Here is a 15401-nt window from a genome sequence, read left to right as displayed (position 1 = left end):
ATCAGGTGGCGGTGTGGGGTGTGATCGATATGGATTTGGGGTTACAGTGGATGGTGCCCACGCATCCAGTGACCCACGCATCCTGCGCCCACTTTGCACAGAGAAATCCATTTTCCTGTGCCTTACCGGGCCTTTATGGTTGCCCCACCTTGTATGTGGTGGGGTTGGAGGCAGAAGGTAGCCATCAATGGCCTGTTGGGCATTCAACAAAGAATGGTGCTCCATGGCTGTCTTTAAGTTTAAGCACAAGTGCAGCTGGTGTGCAGGACGGCACCCTCTCACACAATGCTTTGAAGCAGGAGAAAGAGTTAGGGGTACATGGAGAGAGATTGTGCAGAAAGGCCTATACTTCAGTTAATTTGGAGGAATGGCTGTGTTTCCCTGACAGGGAGGAAGCAAAGACTATGGGGGAAGGGTTTCAGGATGGTTTTAGTCTGGGATATCAAGGACCTAGGGTGAGTAGGTGTATGGAAAATGTGACTGAAGCTGGAGAAAGAAGTGGCAGAGGGGAGGGTAGTTGGACCTCTTGTGGACGTGCCTAAGAAGATTGAAGAGGAGTTGGCATGTAAGTGAACAATTTGATTGTCCAAGAGTATTGTGTGGTGGATCAGGCAGTGGAGGTTGTGAGAGAAAAGGGAAAGGGAGCATTTATTGCCAAATGCAATATCAAGTCAGTGTTCAGGTTGCTGCTGTTGCATCCATAGTATTGTTTGTTAATTGGGATGCAGTTTGAGGACCAGATTTGTTTAGATAAGGCAACTCTGATGGGTTTTGCAGTGTTGTGTGCATTGTTTGAGTGTTTCAGCTCTTTCCTGTAGTTTGTTTCACATACAGATCTGGTTTTGAGTGGGGTGGGGGGAAAGGAGGAGTGTTTGGAGTGCTAGAGGATTTCAAAGTGTTTATAAATGACTTGGATGTTCTATTGGTAGAAGATAGACGGGCCGGCAGTGGTTCTGACCTTTATGGGGATTAAATTGGACATGGTGGTGATGGTGTTACGCTTGCCGGACGACATGGTGAGCAAGTTAGTCCATTTACTGAAGAAGGTGGTGGGGGCACTCAAAATGACACTGTTAGACATGAAGAAGTTGTTGGGACACTTGAATTTTACATGCCATGTAGTGGCCTCAGGACAAACATTTTGCAGAACCATGACATGGTCTATGTCAAGGACAAACAAATTGCACCACAGAATAAGGGTGTCAGGGGCTCTCAGGGAGCACTGCAGGGTATGGTTGTGTTCCTTGTAGGATTTCAATGGAGTGTCCATGTGGCTTCTAGGGAAACCAAAGGCTTGGGAGGTAACAGTCTTCACTGATGCATCAGGAGCAGGATTTTCTGGGATGTACTGTCAGGGGAGGTGTTGTTCAGAGAAGTGGCCACCACACTAGAGGAAAGGAAAGACGAACATTGTGTCCTTTTCATTGATAGTCGTGCTGGCATTGTGGACAAGGAGCTGGAGAACAACAGGGTGAACTTCAATATGGACAATTTGGCAGTGGTCAATGTGGTGAGCAGAGGGTCTGCCAAGTATCAGAGGGTGTTCAAGATTTTGATTCACTGATGAATTATCTTGTTTTCATTGGGAGGGATTCCATGGATTGGCACCAGAAGTGGAGCTAGAAGAGGAGCTATGGCAGCTAGGAGAGCGAGAGCATTGCATTTAGTGAAGAGTTTATTGGCTGCAATTTTGCAAGTAGCATGCAAGAGAACATGGTTAGATTGCCTGAAGGGGGAGCACAGAGGTGGAGAAGGTGAAGCAATGTGGAGGAGAGATGGAATGGGATGTGGTGAACTTCAAACTGGATTGCATTGATATGAGGTGGTTTAACTCCACAATTGCTGAGAAATTGGCAAGGATTGCGGTCTACGGCAGTCGGTTCTGGGGTTTTTAGCCTAGTGGGTGAGGGATGGCAAAGATGATGCTGGAGGGGTGGGCAAGGGAGAAGGGGTGGGTAAAAGACAAGAGAAGGGCAGTAACAGTGGCATCACTGGGAGATTGTTGCAAACCATTGTGGGATATTCTGGTCCCACTGGGAGAGGGACATTTTCAGGGTATGCTTTATTTGGTTGGTTTATGGGTCATTACGAGTGTCATAATTGGTGTTGGGGTGGGTCAGAGTGCTTTGAGGTGGTAGCAGGTGGTACTGTCCGATGATTGTGTAGATATCAAGATTACAAAATTGAAAACCGATCAGAAGGGCAAAGTGTTATGGGTGCTGTGAGAAACCTGAAAGTTTCCTCAGTGCCTTCTCCTCAGGATCCTCTGCTCAGTTTCCCATGGAAAGGCCATTCATTTTGGATCGAGACCCTAGTGTTGGATATGCCAGGGAGGATCACCTGGGTGGGGGAGATTATGGGAATGGAAGGAGGGTGTCCTTAGGTGAGGTAGGGAGGAAGTGCAGGTCAGTGCAAAAGAAGTGCTAAGGTGGGAAGGGAAGGGTGAAGGGGCGAAGTGCAGGTGTAACAGGGAGGCCCAATGGCAAGTGCGATGGAAAGTAGGTAAGAGCAGGGAAGGGGGGTGCTGTTTGCACAGACAGGCTCACCCCGGGGTACAAGAAGGGTGGCGAGGTATGGAAGAAGCAGTGGCGTGGCCTCCAGGAAAATATGTGGGAGAATTGTGGGAAGAAGGGTGAGGGGGATTGAGAGGGAGGGGAGGGAACAAGGGACATTAATTAAGGAATTAACTAATTCATCGTTTTTTTAATTTGTTAACCAAAAGAGCCAGGTTAGCATTTTGTTTTAATCTGTGGCCTGTCACATTAAAGCAACCTTTTCCACTTTTGTGCAGTGTAGCCCAATGTGGGCCCCTGGGGCATGCGTACGCCTTCCCCCAGGGGTAATTTGGGCACTGCACCCAGGGGAGCAATTGGGTGCTGGGCAGAGTGCCCCCTACCTGGCATAAAAAGGGGCAGGAAAGGTTTGGGAGCAAGCAATGGTTGAGGCTCAGTGTTGTGTTTCTTACCCTCCCACCATGGTTACATGTACAGGTGAGGGTGGTTTCTGGTGGGTGTATGGGCAGAGGGAGTTTGGTAATTAAATGGGGGGGTGATGGCACTGGTGTGACAGCTGGTGCATTTGGGGTTGAAGTTGATGTGTTAACGGTTTTATTGTTTTGCAGATGTGGCAGTAGTGTCAGAGTAGGGAGATTGGTGTTGAGGGGAGCATTGGTTGTGCATGTGGAAGGGGGAGCCAGGGGTATCGTCCTTTGGTGGATGGTTGGGGGAAGCAAAAGTGGGTATTAGCTTGGTAAAGGAGGGGGCAAGCACTGTTTGCATGGACAGTCTAGCCCGGGGGCAGGGATACAAGAAGGTTAAAGAGGCATGGAAGAAGGAGGGGCGTGTCCTTGGGGAGAAGATGGAGGAGAATTGGGGAAAATAGGGTGAGAGGAATTGAGGGGGAAGGGAGAGAGCAAGGGCCATGAATTAAGAAATAAATTCATTAATTAACTTTTTTGGTTAAATGTTAACGATCAGTAGTCTGTATGGCCGAAGAGCCAGGTTACCGTTTTGTTGTAAGTTGTGGCATGTCACATTATAGTGACCTTTTCCACTACAGGTGAGTATGGGGGGGGGGGGGGATTGTGCAGTTTAGCGCAAATTCTCTTAGTAAATTCTGGTTGTAAAATCTCACAGTAAAACCCTGCAAGGTTTTCTTGAAAGAACACTATGGCATCACAAGAAACCTTCTCCAAATTGATGCTAAATTGTACCAAATATTGCAAGCATGCATGTCTCAGTTCCTCATTATCGCAAAGTGGCCATATAGACATTCCTTTTTTGTGAGGTCCTGGAGCAAAGGAATCCTACTAGACGATTTTGCTTACAAGACAGATGAGTGTATCTGTGTCCACGGGGGTGATCTGACATACAGAGAAACAGGCTTCTCCTTCAGTCACAGCTCTTAGCTGGCTCACCCACTAAGGCTGTCATTGGGGACCGTGTAAAGGGGTTTGAATCACATTTGAAATCTGGTAGCAGACTGTTAGGAAGGAAAATCAATTCCAAGACAGAATTTTAAATGAATGAAAGGCAGACAGATTAAAGTGGGAGAAGTGATTAGATTGGGATCCTGACAGTAATGGGGTCTTAGGGATTGTGGTTCGAGGCTTGAGGACACTCTAGGCCTAGGTATTTTTCCTGATGGAAGACCAATTGGCTTACGTGCACTCAGCAGCATTTGAGAAGCTTTGGGGGCTAACAAACTTACATGAATGAGAGTTTGTTGGGAAAGAAATTAAGCAAGTTACTTTTTAAATCTTAAATTAATGAAAGACCTGAGAGTGCAGAGGGCAAAGGTACCCTCGGCTCTTGGAAGCAATGATGCAGGACCGGTACACCTCTCTGCCATTAGACAGCCGCAGTTCCTTTTTTTCATCCATTGCTAGCTGCAATCATTTAGCATTGTGCATTGAACTGCACCAAGATACGTACATGAAGCCCGTACATTGGATCAATTATAATTTGCAGATTTTTTATTTGCATTAATGCTTCTAAATGTAGCTGCACATGACTGGATGCTACTAATATGAAATAAAGAATTTAAAACACCAGAACACTACCGTGGCGTAAGGCCCCCCCAAAACAAACTTGGTCTGCTGTGTATATATTTGCTCAACCTGTAAATCCTCCGCACTCTTTGTCTCAGGGACTGCATTACATCATCTCAGGATGGCCGCCAAATGCTCTTTGAACTAAAGATTCAGTCAGAGTGAACTGACCAATGATAACCCTGGGTTAATTACATATTCTGAAATTCCATGTACTCTATCGCAAGCACTTGCATGTTTCTGCAGAGGATATTTAAATACGAATAATCCTTTCACTTAAAGAAACGATACATTATGTGTGGAAAGGGAGGTGTTAAAGAATGTGAAGTTCATAAACCTCTGAGGTGAGACAAGAAAAAGAACACTTGCCAGTGAAGCTTGAGTCGGACGCAGTACTTGGGGGGAAAAATGATGGCCGAAGCAGGGGCAATCACATTTTGGCATTTTTGTTACCGAAGTGACGTTTTTCTTTCAAGCTGGTTTATCTATAATCAATCTTGTTTAGACATGTCTTCAGGGCAAAATGTTTTGCGGTTATGCCAGAAGGAAATGCATTGCCACAAATATCTTGGCGATAACTGCTATTTACAAATTGCAAGTCTAACATCCAAACCCTTTAAGTAGAGAAGCGAATCTAAGAAGCTGCTTTTTGCATTTGTCAGCAAAATGTGGCAAGAACTTGGAGGGATGTGGAGCACAACCGACATGACTTCCATTTTGTCGACCACTCATCATTGTCATAAAGTGCACTGTTCACCCTGGCATTGCTGGGTGGGTAGAACGGCGCTTCCTCTTTACCCATTCTGATTTTTAGTTTCTGCTTTTCATTCCAGGTTTCGCTCACTTTGTAAACGCTAGGGAATTGAGTGATGGATGCTGCTATTACAGCAGAAAATGTGACTTAGTCCTTGTTTTCAACATTGTTGACTAAATCAGATACATTACATCACAGACATGCACACTTTAATGGCGGAGTGGCAGATACATATTGGCAAACCCCCGAAAATGAAAAGTGGGCCTGTGGAGGAGGAAAATGTATGCAATTACATCGGGCTAGATGTGGCGAGGTGGAAATACAACACCATGGGAAGTTAGGAAGTTGGGGGTGAGCTCGGAGCCAGTTATGGGTTGGACATTTTCGCAGCAGACCTTTTTTTGTTAACATCTTCAGCAATCTCATCACGTGGTCAGGGAGCAATGGGTCTTTCAAACGAAAATACAGGTCTAGCAAGAACAGTTGCACCACAGAAGGCCGTGGCTACTGACCATGGCCGAAGACCATCGCGCGTAAACCCTGAAGGAACATATTGGTGCAAAATGTACTGTATTGTATTTTTCCCCCCTCATTAACTCGTGCATATATATACCTGTAATGTACTTCTGCCTCTCCATTTTGTAAATATGTATGGTATAGATTATAATGCTATGTATTTATGTATATATGCCATTTCACTGTGTAACCAAGCTACGAATATCCTTTTAACCTCTGCGCCCTGATACCATCGGGTCTGGAGCGCAATACAATAAATAAAACAAACAAACAAACAAACAAGAGCAGGAAATCCCCACTCTATTCAATAGGGAATTACAAAACCAAATTATCTGAAAGGAAATCCAGAGGGCATGATTTATACAAAAATATCAAACTGATGTATCTAAATTGATACAAAATTATATATGAACTAAATCAGGAAGTCCATTTTCAAGGGTTGTGTTACACGAAGGGTCTAAGTCACAGAAGCGTTTTATAATGGCATACCCCCATTGGAAAAAGATCTGTGAATTAGGCCCTAGATCTTACTGCCTTAACTTTCTCTTCACTAAAGTTTTTTCGCTGAATTTCAAGGATTTTTTTACACTATAGTTAATTTGTGGACTCACTAGCCACTGCACATGTTGCACCAATATGTTTCCTCTGGTGTCACTAGCCGTAATTGAACAGACACTATTAAATGTAATAATCATCCAAATGTCTTACAAATGAGACTGCTGGAACCGGGAAACCCCAAAAGGTTGATTAGGCAGTGCAGGAAAAGGGTCAGGTTTACGAATCGTGACAATTTACTTCCGGCTAACACAAAACCTGACTCCATGGATCGATTGGTGTGCTCAGCTACCTTTTGTCAACATTGTGAGGCAATAAAGGGATCAATTCTGAAAAATTGCAAAATCTTAAATATAGCAGGAGTAAGAATGGAAAAACGCTATTTGCTTTTAAATTAAGTAAAAATCTAAAGGAGAGACTTACAAAAAACGAGCCGTACAATGGCAAAATGTCCAACAACTCATAACATTAATTATGTTCCAGTAGTTGGACATTATCCATGTACCTCATGTGTGCCATGCAAATATTCTATGAAAGTCCATGGCTTTGAGCATGAGTGGAGAGTATGGCAGTTGCAGGCTTTTACCACTTGCCAAAGCAAGAACGTCATTTATGCAGTATTATGTCCATGTAAAAAGATCTACATTGGGAAAACATCAAGGGAGGTCCATTTATGAATCAACAAACAATGGTCAATAATTTGCACCAGGACCCTGAATTCCCCATAGGTTGTACACTTTTTGGAAATGGGACACGGGTTGGAAGACCTCACCTGATTTTGTGTGGACAAGATTCAGGAGACAAGTACTGCACAGGAACCAAAAACTGGCTTATAAGGAGCAGTTATGGATCTTCAACTTGAAAACATTTGAGAGAGGCTTAAACTCAATGGAGCAGTGGGATTTTAGAACTTGACTCTTATGCATTGTTTAATAAAATCCGGGTTGTTCTTTAAGCTTTTAAGGGCCACTATTTGTGTTGGTTAGGATACACAGGTTCTCTAACTATTGGCCCATAATAAAGGGTGGCTTTGGAACCTTGGCCACAAGTTGGATTATCCACTGCATAATAATTGGGACTTTTGTAGGTTCCGCCCATGATATTGCTTTCTACAGTTGCCCACAAGAATCATGGTGCAAATAGAGTATAGCCCACCCAAAATCAGCGCCCCACAATGGATTTTATTATCATTGCAAATTAGGTGGGTTCCCTTTATGGGGAGGGAGATGATCAACCAGCCACCATTTGACAAGAATATATACATCTGATACTAACATGTCTCCTCAATGGCCGTATATAACCAATAAAGGATAAGTGTGTAGTGCAGGTTTGCCTCTTGTGGCATTGCTTGGGCTGGCACTCGTGAGCATTGTACACACTTCAGCAGGATAGTTTGGCCAGTTGGGACTTTACATCAATCAATAGGTTGGCAAAAGTAAGCATAGTTGTTTTTTGTTTTTATTTGTAGCACGTTATGTGCTGACGTGCACTGCTCTAATAACATGACTAAGTCACACATACATGCTTAACATCGAAGAACGTTTAATGATGTACCACAGGATTTGAACTATTGAGACACTGGCGCTCTGGAGTGTGTGGTGACCCTTGATGTGGTAAGTTTGCTGATAACTATTTCTCTTGGAATCCTGCTAAACGTTGCTGCGATGATGTGGAATGCCACAATTACACGACCGGGCTGATTTCATATGTGTAACATTTGAAATGCCTGTGCTAGAAACTACATTTTGCAGCTCTTATGTTAAAGAGAAGCCAGCTGTCCTTGAGTCACTGTGAATTGTGCAGGGGCTAGATTCTTTTAGTGTGCCACCATTGTTTGATTTACTAGATAATTTCAGTTACGACACAGTTACAAAGTGAATGGAACACTTGACATACCGTATAATCTCGCCTGATCAATTGAGAGGATATAGATAACGCTGTTTCTTTGTGCAGAGTAATTAATTTGTAACGTTCATGACACTTTATTTTCATTCATTAGGTATTGCTCAATGTGAATCATGTACAGTTGTGAAATGGATTGCCAACATAAATGAAGTGGAACTTGCAGCTTGCTCGTATAACACAATTTGCTCCATGCTAAGAAATCCCTGGTGAGTATAAGTACTGTTAGCACACTTTTGAAAATGGACGAGATTGGGGTCTTCCCTCTTTTTTTGACCCTGTTTAAGGGGCTGTGAAAGATGTGCCTTGTAATAATCTCATTTTAGGTGATCATTCAGCACTAATTTACACCTTGAAATAAGGAAGTGAATACAGAATACAACGTAAAATACAAGTGCACCCAAGCAAGGTGAACTGCATCTACAGGTGTGTGAGGCAGTGCACATCAGTAGAATGATTAGGTGTTGAGTTCTGCCTAGCTGCGTGGTCACTCCTTTGCTTATGAATCTGGTTTTGTGTGGTACCAAGGTTGTTTGGGGACTATTGGGATTCACTATATGTCCTTGGTCAAATGTTGAATTAAAAAAGGTGGTTAATGGCACTCATGTGTTTTTAATTGATGGTTGAATATTATATGTAGGCTGATGTAATTTATGTTATACATGGATTTGTATAGAATGCTTTAAGTTCCCTGATGAAGACGTGGTGAGGTTGTATCCTTATATTGAAAACAGTTGGTCCTGTTACATCTAGAAATGTGATCGTGTTCTCTAATGGACGTTTACGGGGATCCATTCTAGAAGAAAGAAGAAGACAAAAACATACTTTCATGATTATTGTCTATGTCATTGTGATGTTTAATTTATAATTGTTAATATGTATGAAACGTGAGTTGTGGATGTGAGTGTTGGGACGAGGGCACAAGCCCACTTCAGTTGTGAGAATGATTTGTGTGTTTTTACTATATTACAAATATAATTGATCACATATGGTTTACATTAATTTTCATTACCTGCATTAAATTACTGTGTTTTTCTTGTGCTTACTTTGTGATTTAGTTCATATATTATGTTGTATCAATTTAAAGAAATAATTTTGATATTTTTGTATAAATCATGCCCTCTGGAGTTTCTTTCAGATAATTTGGCAAAATGTGCTATGGCCACGGTCAAAGGCTAGTGGGCACCAAAGAATTGTATTGGTGCAACACGTACAGTGTCCATGGCCGAAAGCCATTGCTAGTGGGCCTGAAGAAACTTATTGGTGCAACATGTACAGTGGCCATAGGCAGAAACCATGGCTAGTGGGCGAAGGCCATGGCTAGTGGGCTTCAAAGAAACATAATTGTGCAACATTTACAGTGGTCATGGCTAGTGGCCACAAATCAAATTATTGGTGAAACATGTACAGTGGTCATGGCTGAAGCCATGGACATTGGTCATGGCCAAAGGCCATGGTTAGCGGGCCATGAAAAAACTTATTGGTGCAACATGTACAGTGGGCAAAGGAGAAGGCTAGTGATTCCAGAAGAAACAAATTGGTGAAACATGGTCATCCTTGGCCACTGGCTGTGGCTGAAGGCAATGGCTAATGGGCGAAGGCCATGGCTAGTAAGCCCAGAGGAAACATATTGGTGCCACATGTGCAGTGGCTATGGCCAAAGGCCATGGCTAGTGAGTCCACGAATAAACTATAGTGTGACAAAACTCTTGAAATTCAGTGAAGAAACCTTAGTGAAGAAAGGGTTAAGGCAATAAGATGTAGTGCAACACAACCCTTGAAATTCAGCGGATGTGGGAAGTGATTACCATATGAACTCAGTTTTAAAATGTAGATAAAATGTACAGGTTTTTCTTCTGCAAAATATTTCAATACCATATACTTTCTCCACTCCACACATTGCTGACTTACACATACTTTTATTCATGTTCACACCTCACATCCAAAATTCACAATTATAACATCCATGTGGACGTTGTGTGTTCCCAAAAGTATCTGACACTAATTTTTATGTTTTTGATTAAAAGTTATGCAACACAATTTTTCATTCAAACAACCCCTTGATTCTTCCACAATTCCCACATACACATTCAGGACAGTGCCCCCTTTTGCTCTATTTGTATGTACTTTTGCTGCAGTACAATTTAGCAAATGTATAAGGCTACACATATATGTGACAATATGGCTCCAAAACATCTACAATCACACTTCAAGGATATGCAGCTAGTGGGGAAATAGCAGTGTGAATTTCCCCCAAATAGAGGAACATAATTTGCCCTTATAGTCCTTGAAGAAAATCAATTAGAAATTATGGATTAAGGTAAAACTGGACTGGCTATTTTATTAGAACTTCGAGCAGCATTCAAGCACTTGGACCACAATCTCATGCTTCAATGCATCATGGATGCATCTTCTTAAGAAACCCTCTCCCGACCCCTGCTGCCCGGCTAACTATCGCCCAATCTCATCACTCCCTTCCTGGGCAAGCTCCTGGAGAAACTGGCCATCTCCCAGCTCAATCTCCACACTGAATCTGTTGGTTGTCTTCATGACCATCAGTCTGGCTTCAGAGCTGCCAGAAGCACGGAAACTGCTCTCCTGAACATCCGTGAAGACCTGCTCACCAACCTCGACTCTAACACCCCATGCGTGCTTATCTTGCTTGATCTCTCTTCTTCCTTTGACACTGTCAAACATGCCATCCTGCGCAACCATCTCTGTGATAACTTGGGTATCACTGGTCAGGCTCTGGAGTGGCTGAGTTCTTTCTTCTCCGACCGACCCTTCCAGGTCCAACTCGGGTCCTTCCTCTCTGACATCTTTTTATCTACCCGTGGTGTCCCACAGGGATCTAACCTCTCTCCCTGGCTGTTCAACCAATACTTGGCACTCCTTGCCCACCGCATCGCCGCTCTCTGTCCCAACTTCCAGTGCTCTGCGGATGACAACCAGCTCATTTTCAGGCTACCCTCTGCCTCCTCCTCTCCTTCCCTCATCTCTGACTGTCTGTCTGCCATCCAGGTATGGTGTGATGCCAACGACCTCTGCCTTAATGCCAGTAAAACTGAGATTCCATATCGGCACACACACTCCCGCCTTCCCTGCAGCTCTCTGTTCGGCCTCTCTTGGTCCTCCTCCCAACCCCACCTGCAAGGCAAAAAACCTCGGGTCATCTTCGACTCTGCACTCTCCTTCTCCCCTCACATCTCTGACGTCTCTAAGAAATCACACTACCAGCTGCACCTCCTTAGAGGTATTCTTCCTTTCCTCTCCTTCCCCCAGAAGCTCTCTTTCTCCAGAGCCCTGGTCCTCTCCAAGCTGGACTACTGTAACAGCCTCTATCTTAATCTGCCTGCCTGAACTCTCCACCCTCTGCAACTTATCCAGAACAGGACTGCGAGGCTTGTCCTTGGCCTCAAGCCCAGGGATCGTATCTCTCCAGGACTGAAATCTCTGCACTGGCTCCCAGTGGCTGCGAGAATTATGTTCAAAACCCTCTGCATTGTACAGAAGGCTTTCTGGGGTCTGGGGCCGCAATACCTTCAACTCTCTCTTCCTAAATATCTTCCTTCTCGAGCTCTTCGCTCATCTGCCTCCAACACCCTTAGGGTCAGTCGCTTCTCCAAGCAACGAGTTGGTGGCAGATCACTCTCTTCGGCAGGGGCCTCTCTCTGGAACAGCCTTCCTGCCTCCCTGAAACTCGAGGAGAACCATCTCCAGTTCCAGAAACACCTCAAAACCTTCCTCTTTGCTTCTGCTTTCTCTCCTCCCCTCCCTTGCTGAATTCCGGACGAAATTGCGCTGGTCACCTGCCCACCCTTTCTGATCTCTGGCCCAGGCCCGTCAATTACCCACCTGCACTGCCTCCCTGGCAACCCCTGCACTTGGGGACCGTGTTTCTGTATTCCTTCAGTCCCCCTACCAGCACTTACGTCTGCACTTCCTTGCACTTGCCACTAGCTGGCTGTTTTATGTGTCTTATTTATTCCACTTCCCATGTACTGCAGTTTCCCCTCTCCCTTCCCCCTGCACACATTTCCTGTCCCCCCTTCCCATGAACTTGTGCGATCTGAATGACACCTGGCCTAGTAGGATCGTTGTCTGTCCTCCCTTTGTCCCCCCCTTGCCTAGTCGCGCCTTGAAACACTTGTGTATAGGCGTGTCATAAATGCCATATCATATCATATCATGTAACATAATGTAAAGTAGTCTTATATAGCGCTTTTCTGCCTATAATGTTGGTATCACTATGTATGGCTCTGTAAGAAACAAGGGCAGGGTGTGTTAGTCAGATAGCAGGAAGGCCGATGCAGAATCCTTTGGTGTTGTTGGTTGCAGGTTGGAAATACCCATTACCTGTTTGCCGATATGCAAATCTCTATGTTGTATTTGGTTAGTACTGGCAAGGCAGGTTAGCCATAGGAGCAGACCTTGGATTGTGGAGTGCAAAAATGGATAGCATGGTTGTTGACAGAAGATGGAAAGGGTCTGAATAATGTGTTATGTACACTAGACCCTGTGGTCACATAAAGGCATGTGGGGGTGTAAGGAAGCAAGAGTTTAGTAGTGATGAGATAGTTCAGAGATGAGGGGTTGGAGAAGGATGAGGGTGAGTGAAGTTGGGGTTTTGGTGCTTTCTGACTCTTGATTGTAGATTACAGTGAGATTAAGGTGTAGAGCAGTGTTACGCAGCACAGGTTCCATGAATCAAACTGGTTTCTGTAGTGCAGTTTATATATTTTTTGGCAGGTAGTTCACATAGATATGGCATATAGAACTAATGCCCCCATTTATGCATTCCCATGCAACCATTCAGGGAAAAGAACAAACAGTGAGGTATTAAAAAATAAACCTTTGTTTACAGGAATAGTTGTTACTGGTTCTCCAGCTTTTTCCAGGGACCCACTGCAAAATGGTATGAATATAAAACACATATTTAAACCAAAGTGGAATGTTACCTGCCTATATGAATCTCACTACTAGAAGTTCACAAAGGCATGCACTTTCAATCACAAAAACCTCCTTCTAACTACTATGCTGCATTCTAATAAACATTTAACACACTAACATTCTTCTTAGAATGGGTTTCTTTATGAACATTACTAACATTTCAATGGAACATTTCAGAGTTTAAGCATTGGATGTTCTGCGATTTCAAGACAAGTATGGTGCTGGAAAATCGGACATCACTTTTGTTTGAATATATCTATGCACTGACTCCCGGAGCAGGTGGAAGGTTTGGGTATCTTTTTGCTATGTAGTGGCCACTGGGCATATAGGCAAGGACTGGCTGACAGAGGGCTAAGTCATTTACATGCAAAAAGGCATTGGCTAATGTAAGTTTGCATTCACAAATACTGTCCTTGGAAATCTATATTTTCAGTTCTGAGCCCACATATGCACAATAGTTCTTGCATGTATGGGTGCAGTTAAATATAAACATGTATATGGGACTTTCAGTAAACCAAAATGTGTTCTTTCATTTATCGCTATGCGTGGGTGTGTGTGGCTTTCCATGCACGTGAATGGATTCCTTTCTTTCCAGAAACATGCACAGTTTTAACAAAAGCTTGCATGTGAAGGTTTTAGCTAGTTACATGCCACTTAACATATAGGCAAGGAATAGCTAACATAGGGATATGTGTTAAGCCATTTACATGCAGAAGGCCACTTTTTTGTGTTGGCTCATGTAAGTTTGAATTCACAAATAATATCCTCAGGAATCTATGTTTTCGGTTATGAACCCATATGTGCACTATATTTCCTGTGTGGGTGTCTGTGCAGTGCTCGAAAAACATGTATATGTCACTTTCATTAAACCAGGATCTATTCTTGATTGATCCATAATTATGGTTGTTTGTGTATGGTTTTTCCTGCACATGAATGGACCGCTTTCCAGCCAGAAACAGTTTTAAAAAACACTGCATGTAAGGCTTTCAGTCTCTTCACTTTTATGTGCTGGAGATGTACTATTACCCATTGGTGTCCAGTCAGTATGTCGAACGCATTTTTTGAGAATGCAAAAATGTCGAAAACATTATATCGAAAAAAAAAATGTGAATGTTATTTTTTTGTTTAATACGTTTTTTTGGGGTTTTGGTAAGTAAAATAAAGTGTAAAAAACAGGGGTTTGGGGGGAACCCCCCCATAAAAAAAATGAAACATTCGGAAAAAAATAATTGAATTCGAAATATTAACTATAAACCTTACCCATTAGTAGATATTTAGTTAGAAATTCCCCTGCTCGCCCCACACACCTGACTTTGCCTAGGCATTGAAATGCAAGAGAATGCAAAGGATGTTCGTGTTGCACAGTTCTTAATGGATAGAATGTATTCTCTAAACATGCATGTCATCACCAAACATCCATACTATACTGTGGTCTCTATTGGTGGTATTAACTTTGTGATATCCTCCCAGGCAATAGTACTTGCAATTGCACTATGACCCGTATTGACTTAACACCTGTTACACCCACTAGCTATATTTGCAAATAAGACTTAACTCTTCACAGACAACTCCACTTTAAACTGCTAGTCAACATGTTTTCAGTTTTATTATTTTTTCAGTACCCTGTTTATCAGCCCATTAAAGGACAGCCTGTCACTTTGCATTCAATAGATATGTGGAGAAACACAGGGCACACATTTATCAATACCTGTATTCCTATTTTTTTAAGTGCACCCCCTTTGCATTTCCAGTCCTTTAATCTTCACATATTTACCCGGTTTTCAAATTGGACAATGTGGGGATTCGGGTTGATTTTCTTTTTTCGATGTAAGTTCTGGTTTGGGGAAAACCAGCTAGGTACTCAGTCAACCAAACACCATCCTATCAGGAAACCCTCAATTCTGTTGGCCTTTTTTAAATCAATCACCAAGTGTCAGCTGGTTATGTCTCTATGAGCTACTCTGTCTTCCTTCTCTCAATAAACATGTCTAATGGACTGGTCCGTCATTTTCTAAGAATCAGTTCTCTTACTGTGCAATCTCACGTTGGTTCCCCTCCTGTCTCTTTCTCAGCCAATATTCTATACATCATCCTTCTGTCCTATGGGCATCCCATTATATTTCCCTCTAATCCCAACCCTGATTTGTCATAGAGGAGTGGTTTGCTTTCCACTTG

This window comes from Ambystoma mexicanum, chromosome 7p (assembly GCF_040938575.1).
Source record: "Ambystoma mexicanum isolate Mex_15411 chromosome 7p, UKY_AmexF1_1, whole genome shotgun sequence".
Taxonomy (NCBI): domain Eukaryota; kingdom Metazoa; phylum Chordata; class Amphibia; order Caudata; family Ambystomatidae; genus Ambystoma; species Ambystoma mexicanum.
Note: the sequence above shows the minus strand (reverse complement) of the source record.